This window comes from Ursus arctos, unplaced genomic scaffold (assembly GCF_023065955.2).
Source record: "Ursus arctos isolate Adak ecotype North America unplaced genomic scaffold, UrsArc2.0 scaffold_6, whole genome shotgun sequence".
Taxonomy (NCBI): domain Eukaryota; kingdom Metazoa; phylum Chordata; class Mammalia; order Carnivora; family Ursidae; genus Ursus; species Ursus arctos.
In genome coordinates this window covers 79,926,888-79,947,852 of record NW_026623078.1, presented here as the reverse complement: position 1 = coordinate 79,947,852, position 20,965 = coordinate 79,926,888, and positions in this window count along the sequence as shown.

The following is a 20,965-nucleotide window of genomic DNA, read 5'->3' as shown; positions in this document are numbered from 1 at the left end:
CATAAAGTTCCATCAGTCATCGAATCCCCATCAGGGCCACCAGGTCTGGACATGGCTCCTCCTGGGCTGGGGAGCTAAGATCTAAATTGTAGAGTGAAGCATCAACCACTGTCTTCATACAAAATAGTGGGGAAAAGAGAAGGGAAAAAATACCCACTGCTTACCGTATACCTAGCAAAGATATGCATCGCTACTTGGGTTCATGTTTCTGTAATTGGTCACAAGGCTGTCGTTGACATTTATAATGTTGTGATAATGTTGTTGACATTTATGACTTCCCCCTTCATCTAAACCATTCCGTGTGCCCCTTGCCTTCAAGGAACCATTCGGCTGGCTCTTTTCTGGGAATGGTGGACCCAAACTTTTGTTCCCGAGAGGCTAAATCATTAGCAAGCCTTCCCTTATTGGTTGCTAATGACTTTTACTCCTGGATAGGAAAGCTCAAAGAGGCATCCCAATGAATCCTCTGGGTAAAATCTGTCGTTCTCCCTGTCCCCATTTTGTCACAGATACCCAGTCAGGATCCAGTATAGGGACCCCGTTCTCAGCTGTTGGTTTAGTGGCAAGAGGAACTTCAAACAGCCATTTGGCAGTCTCAACTCCCAGTTTAATGAGAACAGTGTTACGTCCCCTGGAAGACGTCCCTCCCTGGGAATCAATGGGAATTAAGACCTCTAGACCGCAGGTGCCTGGGAGGTTAAGCCACCCACTCTTGGTTTCAGCTCAGGTCATGATCTCAGGGTTGTGAGATCAAGCCTTGCGTCAGGCTCTGGCCTGAGGGGAGCCTGCTTGGGATTCTCTCCCTCCCCCAGCCCAAGCTCTCTCTCTCAAATAAATAAATAAAACTTAAAAAAGAAAAAAAAGACCTCTAGACCAGTGGAGCCAGTGGTTGAGGAGACAGGACACAAAGACCCTGGGAGTAGGTCATGCAGTCTAATAGTGAGAGCCACTCCCAATTCCATCCCTTGCTTCTCAGATCTGTGTTCTGGTTATGGGAGTCATTTGTCATTGGTTCAAAGTGTATATCTCACTCATGAAAGAGGAGTGGGTCATCACCACTGGTGACATCAAAGAATGGGGGTTTCGATTTATACCATAACTTGTCATCTCTTCAGTTGATTCAAAAAGAAGAACGGTTTTGGGGGCACCTGGGTGGCTCAGTCTGCTGAGCGTCTGACCCTTGATTTTGGCTCAGGTCATGATCTCGGGGTCATGAGATCGAGCTCCAGTCGAGCTCCACATTGAGCATGGAGCCTGCTTGAGATTCTCTCTCCCTCTGACCCTCCAACCTCACTATCCCCCCACACACCGCTCGTGGGTGCTCTCTCTCTTAAAAAAATTAATTAAATTAATTTAATTTAAAATAAGCAGAATGATTTTTGAGAACAACTTCAGATTCTGCTGTACTTAATCAGAGATCTTAGTACGACGCCTGTTCCAGTGGGTAGAAGACGAACAGCCTCTGGTTACAAGAACTGAATCATTCAGCATTCAGCCATGAAAACAGAGACCACTTTACATACTCACAACACTAGGAACTCACTGCCAGGAGTTAGTTACACAGATGATGAAAGAGGTGGGGAGACAAGCAGGTGATACTGGGGTAACCCCCGGCTGAGCCACAGCAGGAAGCCCCCAGATGGAGGGACCCAGAGCAGAGATGGCGGGTGGCCTGATCTGGGGTGAACCAGCGATATCAGAGTCACCAAGGCCTGGGCCATGGCAGCGGGATCACAGAGGAGACACAGACACTGGAGGGTCCCACCCAGGCAGAAGGGAAGAGGTGGCTCTACGTGCATCTCCCTCCCATCGTACTTCAGCCTCCTGCCAGTGCCTCATCGTGGCCAGACTTACATGGAAGCCACTGAGTCAGCTTCTAGGGCAGCCCCCTCTCTATGGAAAGCACAGCAGTGGAAGTGCCAGAAAAGAATGTGGGGGTCAATGGGACCAGGACCAGCCCAGGTGGTGGGGTGGGGTGGGGGAGCAGGTGCTCCTGTGTGGGCAGATGGGGCTGAAGTGACACATGTGGGGGGCAGGGGGTGTCTGGGGAAGTTCTTCCTAACCAGTGAACGGGGAGCATGCCATCTCCTAAGAGCGAGGATGGGGAGGTGCTATGGGCTTGAGGCAGAGAGAAGGTGTGAAGTGATTGGCTAGGAGGGAAGAATACAAAGACTGGAGAAGTTTCCTGTGGTCCTTGGCATCCGTAGAGGGCCACCTGAGGTCCATGGTCACGAACTTAAAGGAGACCAGTCAGCGCGGCTGTGGGTTTGTCTCAGGCAGACCCTACAGGGTGCACGTAGGGGATGGAGGCAGCTGCACTTTAGCAGTAATGCTTCTTCCAAGTGAATACAGCGAAGCACGTGAAAGAGAGGGAGACAAAGAAATCTAAAATGCGTGCAAGAGGAATTACAATGATCGATGTGGAATTTCAGCCGGGAAAGAAGGAGCAGGAGGAAATCAGTGAGGTGGGAAATGGGTTCACACAGAATGGAGTTCCTTCTGCAGAAAGGCTGCTGTCATTGGGCGTTCGGGAATGAGCTGGAAGGTGGTCAGAGGCTGGCATACATGCAGGAAGATCATGGGCGAGTGAAGTTCCGGCGGATGCTGTGGGCGTGAGGCTGAGTTAAGGTGTAGGAAGAGATCGCAGGAGGAGTGAGCTTCAAGGAGCACTTGAAGACAGGGCTTTAGGACTAAAATGTTACTTAGAACACCACCTGCATGAGATGTCTCTTATGTTCTTCCCCGTCTTTCAGTAACTGTGCCTGATGTCCCTTTGCAGGAAGGAGTCCAGCTGCCATCTCAGAGCAGGTGGTGCCAGTGGAGCTCCCACCCATGAGCAGTGGGCAGGGGCTGTGAGCCCCTCACACCCTCCTGGTTCCCCTCCTGCCTCCCTGGGTCCTGCTTGGTGCTCATCTGGGCACATACTCTGCTCCCTATAGGCTCTCCTCTATTGTTCTCAAATAAGGTGGTATCTCGGTCAGGCTTCCCCTGAGCCCAAGGGTTGCCATCCATGCTGAGCTGGGTCACGGGTATCCAAAGGCATCATGGACGGTGAGCTGGGGGGGACAGTGGACGTCTTGGAGGGACCTCGCTGATGGTGCATGAAGCCTATGGGCCCCACAGGAGCTGGACTTCTTGTGATGGCTGTCAGAGTTGTAGGAGCGAAAATGACACTTGAATAACTTGCAAACCTTAGAATCCCATGAAGATATTGTTCTAGAATTCTGTGGTTCTTGGACACCAGGTTTATACGGCAGTAAAAGTATATCTAGTGCCTTCCCCTGCCTTGCTTTCAAAGTTAGTGATACTTTACCGAGATTTTTTTCTTGTGATAAACAAGAGCAGATATTTGTTACAAATGTCACATGTCTTCCACGTGGCACGTACTTTTCTGGGCCTGTGGCCCTAAACAAAGCCAGTGCGTGCCCTGTTCTCATGACTTTTCAATTCAGACATGCGTCTGACTGGATGGGAGACGATAAACAAATACACAAATAAATATACAGGAAAGTCTCAGTAAGTCTGGGAACAAAATGGAACAGGCCACGGGTTAGAAGTGGGGAGGGCAGGAAGATCGCCTTCCTCAGTGTTTCCCGTTGGCAGCTGAGCAGACCCAGCCCAGGAGAAGCACCGTGCCTCCCGTGGATCTCATGGGCAACCGTGACCTGCAAACATGGACTCCCGCCCTCACCCATCGCAACCGACTGGTCTCCAAGTCCATAGTATTCTACACCGAAGTATTTTACATCCTTTCTATCCTTCCCAACTCCTGGGCTTGCCTTAGTCTGGGCTTTCATTGGGTGTGACTTAACGAGGACAATTACGAAAGCCTGGACTCCCACTTTCCCTTCACCGTCCCCGCCCCCAAAGTCCATCCTCCCCTGCTCTCAGAGTGACTTGCGGAAGCAGAAGCTTGCTGCTACTGGCTCCTGCCACTCAGGATGGAGCACCAGGGTACCTCTGTCAAGGTCAGACCCCACCCACCCTCCAGCCATCTCTTCCCCTAGTTCTGAGGAGCTCTCTGGAGTGGATATTTGGCTTCTTCAGGGAAGAACGCCCTCCTTCTCCCTGGAGGATCACCTTCCTCCCAACTTGGTCTAGTTCAGGATGCTCGTCACGTTGAGAATAAGAGACAACACGCGTGTGTGTGCTGCGGTGCCCACAAAGTGCCCTGGTACGTGTGGTGTCCGCTGCACCACGAGCACGCCGCCGGGCTAGGTGGCTGGCTCCATTTTACTGCTGAGTGTCATTCCACTGTTTGATGCACTGTGGTCTCGTTCGTTCACCAGGGGAAGAATATTTGAGTTATTTCTAGATGTGGGTATTTATGAATAAACTGCCATAAATACTCGTATACAGTGTTCGTGTGAACCTAGGTCTTTATTTTTCTTGGGTAAATATCTAGGAATAGAATTGCTGGGTCATACGGGAAGTATGTATTTATAAGAAACTGCCACATGTTTTCCAAAATGGCGGGGCTATCTTGCATCCCACATGCAAAATTTCCGTGAGGAAAACATTTGCACATGTATAAATTCCCTCAAGGATAAAATTTCCAAGTGTGATGCATCTTCACTAGCACTCGATACTATTTTTTTGGAGCCATTTCAATGTGTGTGTATAGTATCAATTCAGTTATTAGACCGAATATCTCTGGTGCAAACTCTCTTCCTGGTTTGCAGGGGGGCAGGGAGCTCTCCTGTCTCTTCTTACAAGGGCACTAATCCCATCCTGCCCCCCCCATGACCTCATCTAACCCTAATTACCTCCCAAAGATCCCATCTCCAAATACTAACACGTTTGGGTTAGATCTTCAGCATATGAATTTGGGGCGGGGGGAACACAAGCCGGTTCGTAGCAACACAGAAGAGATGAGTGGGGAGGGGTGTGGACCCAGCAGATCAGAGAATTGAGACTCCCGTCACCGGACAGGCCAAGAGCCCAGGCAAACAACGTCCCGGTGCGGAGAAGGCCCTTCAAGGACCTACAGCTAGAACCATGTTCATGCCCATGAGCCTTTCCTTTCCAGGCTGAACTGTAATCTTTGTGGCCTCTGATCCTCCAGCCAGGACAGTCTGACAAATGGAAATAATAAGGAAAAGAACATGATAGATGTGGGTATTGGAGGTACCACCGGGGCAGCTGTCTTAGGGCCTGTTGCCTAGGCCTTCGGGGTCCTACCGTGCATACCCATAAGAGAGGCATAATCATATCTATCTCTTTTTCCAAGATTTATTTATTTATTTTTAGAGAGGGAGGGAGTGAGCAAGCAAGATCAGAGGGAGAGGCAGAGGGAAAGAATCTTTCAAGCACACTCCCGGCCCCACTGAGCGAGGACCCCAGTGCAGGGCTCAATCCCACAACCCATGTGATCATGACCTGAGCCGAAGGCAGGAGTCGGATGTTTAACTGTCACCCCATGTCTATCTTGCAGAGTGATTTTGAGACTGAGACTTTGGGCAAACACAGCACCTGTACTTTGTACATGGTTTTTCTCTTGGTCTCCTGTCCCGCACTAGCAGCTAGCCAGAACAGACCGAAGAAGGCCGGGTTCTTCTCAGGGAGAGCACTTCCTTAGTTAAACTCTTGAACAATGAAGAGAGGGAAGAAGGGACCAGAGAACAGGAAAGGAAGGATGCAGGAAGGGAGGAAAGATGGTCTGGCCACTTTATATAGATCAAGTTTTAACTGGCCTATCAATGTCTTTACTCCAATTACCTCCAGGCTCCCCCAGGATGATTTGTAATGGAAAGAACACGTGCTTTGGGCTGGAAGGACCAGAATTCAAGTCTCGGTGCCGTCCTACTAAGGGTAAATTTTGTGGCCTTAGGCAAGGTGTTAACATGGTCTGACCTGGAATCTCCATCCTTACGTAGGGTGAGTGTTTCTCTCTCCCTCAGGTTTCTGTGCAAATTGAACAAAGTTATATATGTTCGAGTGCCTTGCAAAGCCGGATAAAAATGTAAGCGATTAATTATCATTTCTGTTATGATCGCTATTACCATTTTGGACTTTGATTCCAGTTCCTCCTTCCTTTGTCTTCTGAGAGGCTCCCCACTCTGCCCAGAAGAACTCACTCATTAGGCACTGAGGCTAATTCCCATATGGACAAAGGGTGCACAGCTTCCAGATCAGCTAAATTAGAAACGTTTAAATTTTTCATCTATTCCCTTGTCTGCTCTTTGGTCAATGGCTTATTCTGACAACTTCATTACCTCCTAATTACTCCAAGTTCCTTTGCTCATTTTCTGTGTGTGATAAAAAAAAAAAAAAAAAAAAAAAAAAAAGCCCTCCCAAGAAAGGGATTTGACATGCCAAGTCACTCGACTCCTGACTGACAACCAAGACTGCCCCGCTCACTTCAAGGGGATTGTCTTTTTCTTTGTGGGGAATATATTCGCAGACTCCTTCCGGGGCCCTGCTTCATGATCGCCAGCTCTCCTTCTCTGCACACTTTTCCTTCTGCTGTGAGATGGGACTGATAAGGTGCGTTCTCTTCTCTCTTGCCAGAGCTGATTTATCCTCTGCCTATAAATCTTCGAGCAGCCCTTCAAGAAGCCGTATCAGATGTGCCTTCATCTTTGTATTGCTCATTTCTTACAGGAATTTTAATCTATTGGGCTTTAATTATATGTCCCTTAGAAAGCGCCAGCCTTTTCTTAGCAAGGCACTTTATTCTTGCAATTTGATAACCACTTTTACTCTCGCTTTCTCCTGAGGCTATACTTAGAAAATTGGAGGTGGAAGGGACCTTTGAGGTCACCCAGCCTCCCATGGTGCCCAAACCCAGCAGCCCATGCCAATCCCAGGCCTGCTTGTTAAAAGTGCAGACTCCCAGCTGACTCTAATCAGGCAGCAGGGCTCTGGCAGGTGCAGGTGTAAGAAGCCATGTGGGTGATCTAATGAATGGGTGGAGGAAGGAACCACGCATCTAGACCATGGGTTTCAAGTTAGAGATGGCTTCGGGGTGGAAGGGAAGAGCAAAGAATTTGGAATTTCGGGGGCGTGGGTTCAAATACCGTAAGCTGTTCAGACCAACTGAGCATCCTGGGGCAAGTCCTTCATCCTCTGTGGACTCAGTTTCCTAACACAAAGTGGGGGGTCATAGTGCTATAGAAAATGGTTTTGAGGCTCAGGGTGGGAAAACATGTATACAAATTTCTGTGCCTGGTAGGAGCTTGATCTCTTTCATTTCTCCTAGGACCTCTGTTACTTTCAATATTGCACAATCTCATAAAAATGGTGCTTTTATTCTTACTAATGCGTCCTGGGTTATCATGAATGCAGTCCTTAATTGAATTCTCACAGCACCGCTATTACTTACTATCTCTAATTTACTGGTGAGGAAAACATTGTAGCGAAGTCATACAAAGTTCCATCCTCAAGTGGCAGTGTTGGGGTTGGAACGTAAGCCTGACTCCATCTGGAAGATGATAAGTCTTACTAAATCCCTTCCCAGGATGCCCCTATGGCAAGCAGCGAGTTGAGTGTGCGCCATTGAAGGAGGTCCTCACTCTCACCGGACAGCTGGCCTTACAGGGCCCCAAGACTGAGGTCCTAGGAGCCTCTCGGCATCCACCTTGGGCAGACCCTAGCGCGATCCGCCATATTGGAGGGAGTCACTGGAGTGGGGAGTAGGTGGGGCACTGCTGGCCTCTTCTGTGGTCTTCCCTCCCAAAGGGACATGCAGTGGGGACACTTATTCCCTAACATACTATAGGCCTGAGGGGACCGAGGGAAGGATGGGCTCCCAGGAGTTCTGAGGAGCACCTGGGCCCTGGCCCCCATTTCCCCCACCCTTCAAGGCACACACACTTCACACCAAGATCCAGCACTTTGGTGAGCTTGAGGATAAAGACCCTTTCCCAAATTCCCTGACTGATTCTCAAAACTGGCCAGAGGATGGAGGGAAACTGAGGCAGGATGGGCCTTCAAGTCAAGTGGTCTAGCTCTGGAGAGAGAAGGACTGTGAGGACAGCAGTCTGATTTGTGATCTTCTGTCTCAATGTGATCTACGGGCAGCACTCTGAATCCCCAAAACAACCTTGTGAAAATGGCAGTAAGAATACTCTTTTACAGATGGTAGAACTGAAGACCAGAGAAAGGGTCTGCTTAGAACCAGAAGGGAAGGGGTGAAAAATGAGTATGAAGTACCGACTGTGTGTTATATAATGGCTCCTATAATATTTAATGTAATGTATTTATCCCAGGAAGCCTGGGAGGGACGTAAACACACATTCTTTACACAGATGTGGGGGGACACTGGGATTTAAGGAGAGCATTGCGCTTGCTTATTACTTAGGACCACATTGGCTTAACTCCCAAAGCCACACTTGATCTTCCCACAGCTTCGGACCGTCAGTGGCTCCAGGTGTCCTGTGTTGGGAACACCGAGGTGGCATCTGGGTTTGATTAGTGATGTCTGCCACGGTGCCAGGGGGCTGCAGGGACACATAAGCATGCTTGCTATCCCTACACCACAGTGCTTCCCTGGAAGCTAACCCAACCCCACAGATCGGGAAGGCGTAGGTCCGGAACACGGACACAATGTCTTCTGAATAACTCTCCACACTGCTGTCACGATTCCACTTGGTTTCGTTTAATGTTTTCCACAAATTCCGTCTTAGGTATTTCTGTAGCGGGGCCTGCTGTCCACAAAGTCGTGGTGCCTCAACCGAATTCATTACCTGGGTTGACACATTTGCTCCACTGGCTGCACAGGGGAGACATGACAGGGAATTGGCCCATTTTCACAGACGAAGACACCAAGGCAAAGTGTCACAGAGCTAGTAAAACTAGGACTAAATCCAGAACTGTGAGCTCCACTTGGTTCTCAGCACCAAAGCACGCTGCAGGGAGGGGGAGGGAGAGAGAAGGAGTGACAGTTGTTCCAGGGGGGAGGCCGCAGAGAAAAGGAATTGCCTCAGGTCTGTTTGCTCACACTTCCCTCCAAATAAGGGCTGTGTGTCTCGGCACATAAACTACTAAATAAACTGCCTCTGGGAGGCCAAGAATGGAGTAGCAGAGTGAGAAAACTGTCTTGCTAAGCTCCTTGGTCTCCCAGAGGATCAGAGAATGAGTCAAATGCACAGGCAAAGAACCTCCCGGCCTGAAGCAGGGACCCAAGGGGTAAACTGGTCTTTTCCCTGGAAGCTGACTCCCCGTTTTCTTTTCTCTCTCCTGGTTATTGATGCTTCCTGAACAAGCTTTTTAATTCCACATGGAGAGAAACCTAAGATGTCAACAACACTGAGAGGTGGGCAATGATAGGTCAGCTTCATACTAAGGTGTGAATGACTGATAGAAGTGACGCACATCTTTAAGCTCTTCATTTCATATTTTGAGAGCGGCAATCTGTGCAGAGCGCGATGCTGGGCCCCTGCCATGGACAAATTCCATGTCCTTAAGGATTTACAAATCCAGGGAGCAGGCTCTGAGTACACCCTCTCCTCTATGCTCTCCCTGCCCTTTGTACTGGGCTGTAAAATCTCACATTTCATTTTCTTGGGGAGCTTACTCTGTGCCCATTGGTGGGGAGAACTATAAGGCAAGGTTCTCTTCTGCCTGGAGCTCACAGCCTCACCTGGGAGGTGGCGAAGTGGGGGGTGGGGGGAGATCCCCATGATGGAGCACGAGAGATGAACTAACTAAAGGGCGCACCGAGAAAATAAGAGGGGAGGGCAAAGCTACCTGGGGGAGACGTGAAGGGCTTAAGAGGGGAGCAGACCCCTAATCGAAATGTGAAGGACAAGGGCAGGGTGGTTATAGGCAAAGAAGAGGGACAGCATCAGAAACTAAGAGCAGCTTGTATGAAGATACGAGCTACCTTTTTTTTTTAAAGATTTTATTTATTTATTTATTTGACACAGAGAGAGACAGCCAGCGAGAGAGGGAACACAGGGGGATTGGGAGAGGAAGAAGCAGGCTCCCAGCTGAGGAGCCCGATGTGGGTCTTGATCCCAGAACGCTGGGATCACGCCCTGAGCTGAAGGCAGACGCTTAACGACTGAGCCACCCAGGCGCCCCTACTGGTTTTTTTTTAATTAAAAAATGACTTTTCCCATAAAATCAAAGAAAGAGACTAACGAGAGGTGAGGTTGGCAAAGTAGAGCAGCTCATCATGGGACCTAAACGTCTGGCTAAGAAGTTTGAGTCATGGGGAGCCACTAAAGGTTTTGAAGCAGGGGAATGAAAGGCAATGTGTGGTTTGCTCTGGCTGGCGGTATGGCCATCGGATTATTGTCCCGGACTCTTCACTTTCTCCCTGTACTAGAATCCTGTATTGACAGGCTTTGTGACGCCATCTTGCAGCGTCTCCCTCTAGGGTGGGGTTTCTTAACTTCAATACTATTGGCACCTTGTATTGGATGGTTCTCTGCTGTGGGGGCCTCCTGTGTGTGGCTGGAAGTTTAGCAGCATCCTTGATCTCTCCCCACTAGATGCCAGGAATACCACCCCTTGCCCCTGTCCCTGTCCCAGTTATGAGAACCAGAAATATCTCAGACATTGCCAAGTGGCCCTGGGAGGCGAAATCACCCACGCTGCCCTCCTAGTCAAGAATGACCCTTCTAGGGGCGCCTGGCTGGCCCAGTCAGTGGAGCGTGTGACTCTTGATCTCGGGGTTGTGGGTTCAAGCCCCATGTTGGGTGTAGAGATTACTTAAAAAAATTTTTTTTTAATCTTTAAAAAAAAAAAAAAAAGGAAAGCACTGCCATTCCAGAGAACGTGGAATATACACCTCTGGCCAACTGACCCATTTGCTTTGGCGAGTCTGATGTGAGCAGCTTTGTATATGGCCACATTCATCCAGCAGCATAAATGAGCTTACGTGTGTCGGTCACCTCTCAATCTTTCATCCTCTTCTGTGAGAAGAGCGTGTTCAGGTGGTCTCTTCCTGCCTGCATTCTGGAACAAAGCCATTCGTCTTCTGAACCAACCTGAAGCCTGGTGTCAGTCAAGCCTAGCTGAGCCTGGCTGAGATCAGCGGAACACAAGCCAACCAGACACTTGCGGGCTTGAAATAAAATTGCGCTTTGAACACCTCTGGCTTTGGAGAGTTGTGAGTTACGCACATTATTGTAGCAGGAACCTGGGTAATGCAAGGAAGGAGGAAGGCAAGAGGCTAGGAGAGCAGCGCAGAGCGGTTTAACTCCAAAGCCAGTTCTCCAGAAAACACTCTCCCTGGAGGGGCAGATGTGGGGGACAGAACTGGGGTGAGTGGGGAGACACAAGTGGGGGGGGGGTTCCACCTTTCTAGAGCTTCTGATTAGATGAATTGGCTCCCCATCCTCAACCCAGCCACTTGACCTTGGACAAGTCACTCTATTTTTTTAAAAGCCTTTTTCCCGTCATGGAGGCATCCCTCCATGATGCCTGTAGTAGCCTCAAGCCCTGCTTAGTACAGCAGTGTTAGGGTCACTAACCTAACCACTTTGCCACCTCCCCGGCCCACCATCTCTGTGCTCAATGTGCTCCAACCAAAAAGACCCTCTTCCTCTTCCTCCGACAAGGCAAGATGTTTCCCTCCTCTGTCTGGAAGGTATTCCCTCCAATGGCGCCTCCTCCAAAAGGTGATTCTTGATCTCCCGTCTAGAAGACTTTACTTCTCAGCTCTTAGCATCATTACGTTCCTTCACTGTACCAAATAGACGTCATAAATACGTGTTTTATTACATGGTTATTCGAGTAATATCTGTCCCCTCCATTATAATGCAAGCTGCTTGGAGGTCACGTCCATCTTAGTCATCGCTGTATTCTTGACGCTTAGGGTGGTGCCTAGCACTTAGTAGGTGCTCAACTTTTGTTGAATAAGTAGATGAAGGAATGGGCTGGGTGAAGAATGAGGGGAGCTGCGTTGCAGGCAGGGTGTTAAGACAGGCAAAGCATGGAGAACCAGATCATAGGTCTTCCTCTGTGGTCAGCTGAGCTCCAAAGCGCCATAACATCCATGGGCTTTTAGGTGAATGTGACTGGATGGGGTCTTTAGATGATCCCTGCTTTCACCTCTCCACATCGTTCGTGTGAAAATGGAGCTCAGAGAGGACTGATCCCAAGGCCAGCACCACACCAGGGCCAGAAGCCTGCTCTCCTGACTCTCGGCCCAGTGTTTCCCACCGCGTTGGGGGAGCGGGAAATAAAACCCATCCACTGTAAGTGACCTCTCTGGGGGCTCAACAGCAGCAGAGAAGAAACAGTTTCAGAAACCAGTTTTTGTCTGTAAAGAGGAAAACAGAGAGAAAACAACTTGAGGGTTGAGTGCTTGGCCAAGAGAAAATTAAGGAAAACCACAGACTGCTGGCAAGAAAAGAAGGAAGTACGTAGGCACTGGGAAGAGTAGGGGAGGAAAATAAGGCAGAACAAGACAAGAAAGTGTTCACTCAAGAATTCTTGTAGCTGTGACCAGGTCAGGCTTCCCCTCAAGAACCATCCATGGCTCCCCCTCGCCTGGAGGATAAAATTAGAGAACCAGAATATTTGGATTAGAAGTTTGTCTGGTTGGCACATATATAGCTCGATCCAGCATTTGATTTTAAACTATTATTTTTAAAGTGCCTAAAGAAATATGTAGTTGTTACAGAGAAATATAAATACTACTGAAATAAAAATTTAAAATCAGTCTTTACTATCTTTCAATCTACTCCCTAACCCAAAAATAACTACTACAAAGGTCTGGTGTGATTCCTTACCAAAAATCGGTCAAGGTACTTTCAAATATTATGTTTTTACATGATTTCAAGAGATAGTACTGTTCAAATTGTTCTTGGACTTACTTTGTTTTTGATGTAATAATATATATTTAGTGATCTTGCCATCTCAGCAAATAGGGATCTAGCTCACTCCTTGTAAAAGGTTGCATAAAATTCTATAAAGGGGAGTCAGCCCTAATTTATGTGACTCCTCTCCTTATAACTAACACCTAAGTTGTTTTCAAAGTACGGAAATGGATATTCTTGGAAAAAGAAATGTATGCTCATAGGTAGTTATTTCTGTAGGACCAAAGCCTATAAATGAAATTGCATATGCATTTCTAATTTAGATATTCTCGCTAAAAGTGGAAAAATAAAAGCTAATTATCACTGAGCACTCGCTATCTACCAGGAGCCGCTCTCAGAATTTTCTGTGGATGATTACATTTAATTCACAAAACTCTATAATGAAGACACTGTTAAAACAAACAAAATAGGGCACGAAGAGGGTAAGTCACTTGCCCGAAGTCACACAGTGAGATGGGGTCCCAGGTGGTCTGGCTTCACAACACATGCTCCCAAACATCTTGAATTTTCTTTTTTTTTTTATTTTAATGTTTTTTTATTATATCATGTTAGTCACCATACAGTACATCCCTGGTTTCTGATGTAAAGTTCGATGATTCATTAGTTGCGTATAACACCCGGTGCACCATGCAATACTACCCATCACCAGCCTATCCCATTCCCCCCATCTTGAATTTTCTGACATTGAATGAGAATATCCATTTTTCAAACAACTTAACCAACATTAGATTTAATTAGCTAGATTTTTTCTACTAATTTAATATAAATTATACCTTTTTTATTCCAATCTACATCCCGTTGATATTTTGTGGAACTGAGAGCTTTTTCATGTGTTTATTAGCCTTTCACGTGTCCCGTGTTATTTGTCCTTCTATATTCTTTGCCTGTTTTTCTGACAGATTCTTAATGATTGTAAAGAGTTCTTTGTATGTTCTGATTATTAATCCTTCCTATACATTGCAATATTTTTCTTACTCTGTCACTTTTCTCTTGAATTTGTTATGTTGTCTCTCACAAATAAAAAAAAAAGAAATGAAAGAAATGTTTTGCAATCAAGTATATTGGTCTTTTCTTTATGGTGTCAAAAGTTTTGATTTTCATTAGGAAAACTTTCAACCTAAGGCAATAAAGCTATTCTCCCATATGTATTTTTTTTATTGTGTCAGAAACAAGAGAAGTGGAAATATTTGTGAACGAACAAGTGACTACCACAATCAGTGATTTTACAAAAGGACCCACAGTTTTCAGTTTAATTTAAATTTAATTGGTTTTCTGATTTGTCTGGTCTTTGGGCAATCTCAGGCTTTGAGAAAAAATTAATTCCTGTATCTCTAGAATGTGATTTTATTTCTGATAGGGCAAGCTGATCTCGTGGAATTTCTTCTTCTAAATAGTCTTAGCAATTCTCACTAATTTACGTGGTCGGTGAATTTTAGAACCAGATTGTTGAGTTTTAGTTTTAAAAATGGGATTTTGATTCTGGCCTCTTCTTATTATAAAGGAGGACTGAGGTCAGAGAGAGGATAGCATTTATTCAAGGTCATATCTGTATGTATAATGTGCAAATCATTCATTTCCAGGACAGCCATCCTGTGCTGTCCCTAAAGAACGCATCGTGCCCCCCACCTTCCCTGTCCTACCCTTGTCCGCTTTGCGGACATCCGTGGATCCTTCAAGATCCTGCTTGGGCACACTTCTTCCTTGATTCCACTTCTGCTTCTCAACTGCCCTCTGCCGAGTTCCATGTGCCCAATCTCTCCCTCATAGCACCCAACATTCCCACAAAACGTAGTCAGTTCCCTACTCCACTGCCATGGCCCGTTGACACATCTTGGAGAGTGGGCATAATCTTGAGAAAGTGGGACTCCTGGCCCTCCCTGTTATGTACTGCCTTATGTATGGTCATTTGAGACAAAAGACACTTGTTTTATGAAACAGCTGTGGAGAAGTACCTGGATCCAATGGATTGATGTTCAATTCTAACTTCAGTGGCAAAGGTCACCATGTGGTAGATGACGACAGTAGCTTTTGAAACCTGAAGGTCCTTCTGCAAAAACACTGATGGTTTCCATCACTTGGTTCTAAGATGCTTCCACTTCCTCTTTCCTGACGCAGGACGTCTTGCTCTTCCGTGCCCTGTGGAAGTGAGCCTGGCAATCAGACCTGCTCTGGTCAATGAAATGGGAGTAGAAAGGATGTGTGTTGCTTCCAGAGGGTGGCTTTAACACCCAGGGTGCGGACCAGGGTTCTCCGTATTCTGCCTGAGTAACCGCGGAAGCACGTGTTGAGATGGAGCCTCTACTGACCTCCATCCCTCAGTGATCAAGACGAAGAGGCCACTCTCTGCCCACCCATGGTTCACGTGCAGCACAAGGAAAGCAGTAAACATTTGCTGTTAATGCACTTCGATTTGGGGCTTGCTCCCCTAGTATAGACCAGCATATGCTGTGACTGATACTGGATCATCTCACTGGTCAGTGTGGATGCTCTCTTATTAGGAAGCTAGGAGCTTCTCCTGACCACTCTGTTGTCCATAGCTTTTTGGTTCCCTCCACTACACTTCTTCAAGCCCCTGTGGCCCAGATTTTCCTAAACCTCAAACAACTTTTTTTTTCCTTTATAAGCTGCTAGCCCTAAAGCCAAAGAGGCTCCTTAAAAGCAGAACAGAACGTTAGTGATTATAAAGTAATCTTCCGAGAATATTCCAAAAATAGAATCACAAGTTTGATTTTGCACAAAACACAAATTGCATCAGATTTATTCTCTGAAGTGCAGCCAGAGCATCTAGTTGGCTGACTCCTTCATTCGTCACGGGCTGAAGGGGTGACGCCATATGCCAAATCTAAGGGGTAAAGGTGGGAAGAGGTCAGTTTGGTGTTTAAGGAGGTCATATTCTAGTTGTACAGGCAGCTATTTAAACACCGATCGTGATGGACATGAGGATGAGGGTGCTAGTAGAGATTATGTGCAATGTCTTTCCAGGAAGGTGGACCAGCCTTGTCTAGAGTCACATGGAAGACTTCATAGAACAGGAGTTGGGCGTGAAGAATGTGCAAAGTTTCAGGAAGCATCGAAGGAGATGAAAACGCAGGTAAAGAGACCAGAATGTGGGAAAAGATGACAGTTCATGGTCACACCCTAAAGCTGGGGATCAGCCAGCATGACCTACATACACTCAGATTCCTCTAAAGCCAATCAGGTGACATGCGGTAAGAGAAACAGGACGTGTGTAGTACACCCAGGAGTGATGGGGACATTGGTGAACTGGCAGCACATGTCCCCTCTAAACCAGAAGCCACTACTCAAATCTACCTCCCTCTACCCCAATCCGAGCCCAATATTCCCACATCTTTATTTCTTTAAAAAAAAATTTAAATATTTATTTATTTATATTAGATAGACTGAGAGAAAGACTGCAGGGGAGGGGCAGAGGGAGAAGGAGAGAAGAAGACTCCCCACTGAGCACAGAGCCCAAAGCGAGGCTTGATCCCAGGACCCCAAGATCATGACCTGAGCTGAAATCAAGAATCAGATACTTAACCGACTGAGCCACCCAGGTGTCCCCCCAAAATTGTTTAGAGTACTAGGAATTCAGATTTGCATGGAAAAATCTCCTAATTTTCACTTTGTGTTCACAGGACCAGGGCTGATATCGAAAGTATTTAGCAGTTGGTACGTCAAGGACACTTAAACATGTACACTGCAGATAAACAGTAGTATGGTTTTCCCAGTGAATCTTGGCAGAACACCGGGTGTGCATGAAATACATTTGGGCTGCCCCTAAGCCACTAGTCTGAGAGTAGGTCTTTCTGTAGGGCTCCTCTGTAGGGATTCTGATTCTGTAGGGCAACGATTCATCTGGGATTATCTGGACTCACTCACACGTCTGTAACCAGCTGCCAGGGCTGACTGGGCTAGGACCTCCACTAAAGTATTTTGTCTCATCCATGTGCTCTCTCATCCTCCAGCCAACTGGTCCAGGTTCTACATCGCACAGAGTTCCAACAGCAGCAAGAGAGAATAATTGCTATTGCCCAGTGATTTTCAAGCCTCTCTTGTGTCACATTGGCTAACATCTTGTGGGCCAAGGGAAGTCACGTGCCTGAGCCCAGAGGCAGATTACACTATGAGTTGGGTTGGGGAAGAGGACAGGGACATGTAGGGATGGCAAGAATTTGTGACTTTTTTTTTCTTTCTACCATATGTGCTATTAAGATGACACCAAGGGTCACATTGTCAGATCAGACTCTTGAAAATCAGAGATTTTATTAAACTTTACTAATAATTCAGACTATATAGGTGATGGTGTTACACAGACCAAGCATGGGAAGTCCAGGACCCCCCAACGACACTTCTGGTGTTCTTCCTCATACCGTCAGGCTACTGCTGACTTAACATTTGGAGTCTCTAAATGATGCTTGTGGGCCATCCCTTTCCCAAGGGAGAAACCTTTTCGGCATGAACTATCTCCATCTTATACTCTATCACCTTCCTGACACTGACATCTTCCAGCAGACGATGGTCTGGAAATCTATAAATTTCATCTATAAATTTTGTTCACCATAAGCAGCCTAGACTGAGTGCATCCTCCTGGATGAATTCCATTGGCAAGAATTCTGTTATCATTCCACCAGTAACATATTTACAAGATTTGACCCTGTATTTCTTTCTTCTTTTTATTTTTTCTTTGTTCATCTCTCCCTGGTAAAAAGGATGGCTAACAGACTAGCTGTTAACCTTTTTCTTCCATACCATACTTGTATTTAGACCTTTATATCTAATATTTATTTCTGTAACAAAGCATTCAAACATTGGGGATTATTTCCTTTTTCTTTTGGTGGTGGCGTGGGGGGTGTGCATATATGCAAGAGAATTACCTATCATTTATTGATAAGACAATGCATTAAGCTGCATTAATTTCTGTAATTCTATCTATAGAAGGAATTTTATTTCATTCTTCTACATAAAGTATCAGTTAACTGGGGGATAGTCTTCCCCGGCAGGGGGAAGGGGGTCTGTTAGAAAAAAAAAAAAGGAACCTAATACTTGAACTAGAACTTCTATCACGGGTTTCCGGTTGAGTTTCCAGAATATTTGTGCGGGCCCAATGTACCATTTCTTTGGCGGTTACTTTGGGTATTCATTTGCCTTTCTGGGCCTTATCAATAAAAATGAACAATGTGGTTGCTGAGAGTTTTTCCACAACTAACATTTATATGATGAGATGTAGGGTAGTTTAACAGATAGTACCAAATACAGGTTTAGGAAGAGTGGAATAAACCTTGGCTTCATTAAGTGTTTCTAAAGCCCTGTGCAGAATTTGTTCTTTCTGGAACCCCAGAGAAACCCCGGCATGAGATTCTATCTTGACCTTTGGGAACAAGCACCCTCTGGCATGGCCCGAGGAATTTCAGGAAGCTATACTGTGGTCACATGATGGCAGGATCTCAAGAACAGAAAGAAGCCTCATATTCCTTCCTCCTTGCCAACTACCTGCTACTTACCCTAGTGAAATGCAAAACTGTGATGGCGCATTAGGGTCTAAACACATCAGAAATGAGGATGGAAGCGGAAGGTCAACTGAAAAGAGTCCAAGAACGTCTCTATACAGGTTCTGCAGCTGCAAGTGAAGAATAGCTACCAAACAGAAAACGAAAAGAAAAATAGCCAAGTGTCAGTGTTTTGTAGGAAGCACAAGATGAATCTATGCTTTCTGACACAATGGTGTTCACTTATATGCAGTGGCAACCTAAGTGCAGGGAGACTGGTCCGGGGCTTCCTAAAGGTGGTGCATGGGTTGGGACGCATGGGTGGCTCAGTTGGTTAAGCATCTGCCTTTGGCCCGGGTCATAATCCCAGGGTCCTGGGATCAAGTCCTGTGTCGGCCTCCCTGCTCAGGGGGGAGCCTGCTTCTCCCTCTACCCCTCCTCCCTGTTTGTGCTCTCTCTCTCTCTCTCTTTCTCCCCAGAGCTCGTTCTCAAATAAATAAATAAATAAAATCTTTTAAAAAAGTAAAGGTGGTGCATGGGGTAGTTGGCACAGGAGTTTATAATGTTATGGTACATGGATGAACGTCTTGTTTTCATAGTCACGTGATTATGGTAGTAAGTGTAATGGATATTTGTTTTTCGATGTTTTGTTTTCTGTTTGCACTACCCACCATTCAGCCTGCTTTCCAAGGAGCTCCTTGCTCTTCCTACTGGGGAATCCCTCATTTTATGTTGTCCCGGAGATCCCTGGATAGAGTTTGCAGGGCTCAGACTTTCATTCCTCCCAACCCTGTCCCATGGTAGGCAGGATGGAGACGTGACTTGGGCTTGGCCAACCAGATACTCTCCCCGGGATTTTGAACTCTGAGCGTATAACACAGTTCTGGCTAGGGATTGGCTGGTGGTCACACTCATGCAATGGCTGTGGCATGGCACACATAGCACACAAAACACACAGGGCAGTGTGTTTTGCAGAGACCAGAGTGGTTACAGGGAAGGGCTGCTGCCACGATCGTGCTCCCGGGTCCACTGTAGCATCGTTGATACTCACTGCCTTCACGCCTCACCTTCTGGCTCCTGAAAGTTATCTGAGGCCCCAAACTCCTCTGATACAACCTGTCTCTGCTCGTGATGGCTGGAATTATTTTCAATTGCTTTCAACCAAGGACCTTCTAACTGATACGGTGTGAGAACATGTAATTAGCAAACCGAACCCATGATTTTATGGATATTATTCCTTAGAAAATGGCTAAGCTTTAAAATTGGATTGATTTAAGTTAACTTAAAAGAAAAATATTAAATTAGAGAGTGGTATGTGAATACATCAAAACTGTGACGATTAGGAAGAGACTGAAGGGGTTCCATCTCTTTGTTTCTCAGAACAGAAATGGGAGCCGCAGCGAGGCGAAGGGATGCCAGGGGTCCCCCAGGGGCTCTGCTGCACACCTGAGCTGGATCAGGAGCCCGGGCTCAGTCAGTCTCGCACATTCTGCTCCCCTGTGGAGTTCAGAGCCCTGCTTCCACAGGGGGCGTCCTTCCCCCTCACCCAGCAGGAGTGCATTGGGTTCTAAACTCAGGGAGGCCTCAGTCAATGGCCAGCATTTTCATCTTCAGTAACTTTCTAAAGACAAAGTCTCTCTCTTTTTGTCATTATAGTTGGTATCCGCAAGGCTGAGAGTGTGGTGAGCACATGCCACTTACGCCTTGTCTGCCATCGGGCCATTCATTGAGGAAGAAGACCCCTCACCACATGGGAACATTTACAGATGAATTCTGATCATTTTGTTCCTCAAGAAGCAGCAGCTCCAGTCTGGCCATTCCTCCCTGGAGAGCAGCCCTGAGCACCCTCTGGCCCGTGGCTGGCGGGAGAACCTTGTTTTTCTGAAGCCATGTCATCAGCATGACATAGGAGAGCAGCTATTCGTCAGACAAGGAAACCAAGTCTTATCTCCTTTACGTTTAAAAAAATTAAAACTTGAAATAATTTCCAGAAGATGCTAACAGAGACCTATCCCTTTACATGAACGACAGACTGAAGCAGTCCCCAGTGGCATCTCTCCATTGTCATCCAAGCCGGAAGTGACAACTGTCCACAGAAAGGAGGCAAGGCTCTATGGTGGAAAAGAAACAAGACTGGAGTGAGAACGTCCTGAGTCCTGCCCTTAGCTGCTGGCTGAGTGGGGTTCGGAAGGGCAGTCGAAAAGAGAAAGGCATTCCAGGCTGTGGGAAAGCACGTGTGGAGGCATAGACCCCAAAACCATCTGTGAGTCTGGCAAGCTGCAGGAGGGCTGGGTGGGAGGGGTGCCTGTAGGCACGTGGCACGGCCATATTTGACACTAAGGAGACTGGCCTCACTGAGAAGACAGTGTGGCTTCACGAACAGAGCACAGCCATATGGTTTGAGACTTCGGAGCGGGCAGTCTAGCTCTGCCACTTTCTGACTGTAAAACTGGCATAACAGGACTTCTTTGATAGAGTTACTTTGGGGGTGGGAGACGTTGAATGTAAAGATGGTGACGCCATGTCTGGTTGGGAGATGTTCAGCCCCAAAGAGTTGCTTCTTTTAGCAAATGAGTGCTCATTGAAAGCATTTATTGTGGTGTTGAGAGATCACCTTGCTGACGTAGGCGCCTTGGATCTTGGGGAAACTCCTCAGAAAGGCAACCAGTTGGAAGGTCGCTGTGCTTTACTAAGTGAGAAAGT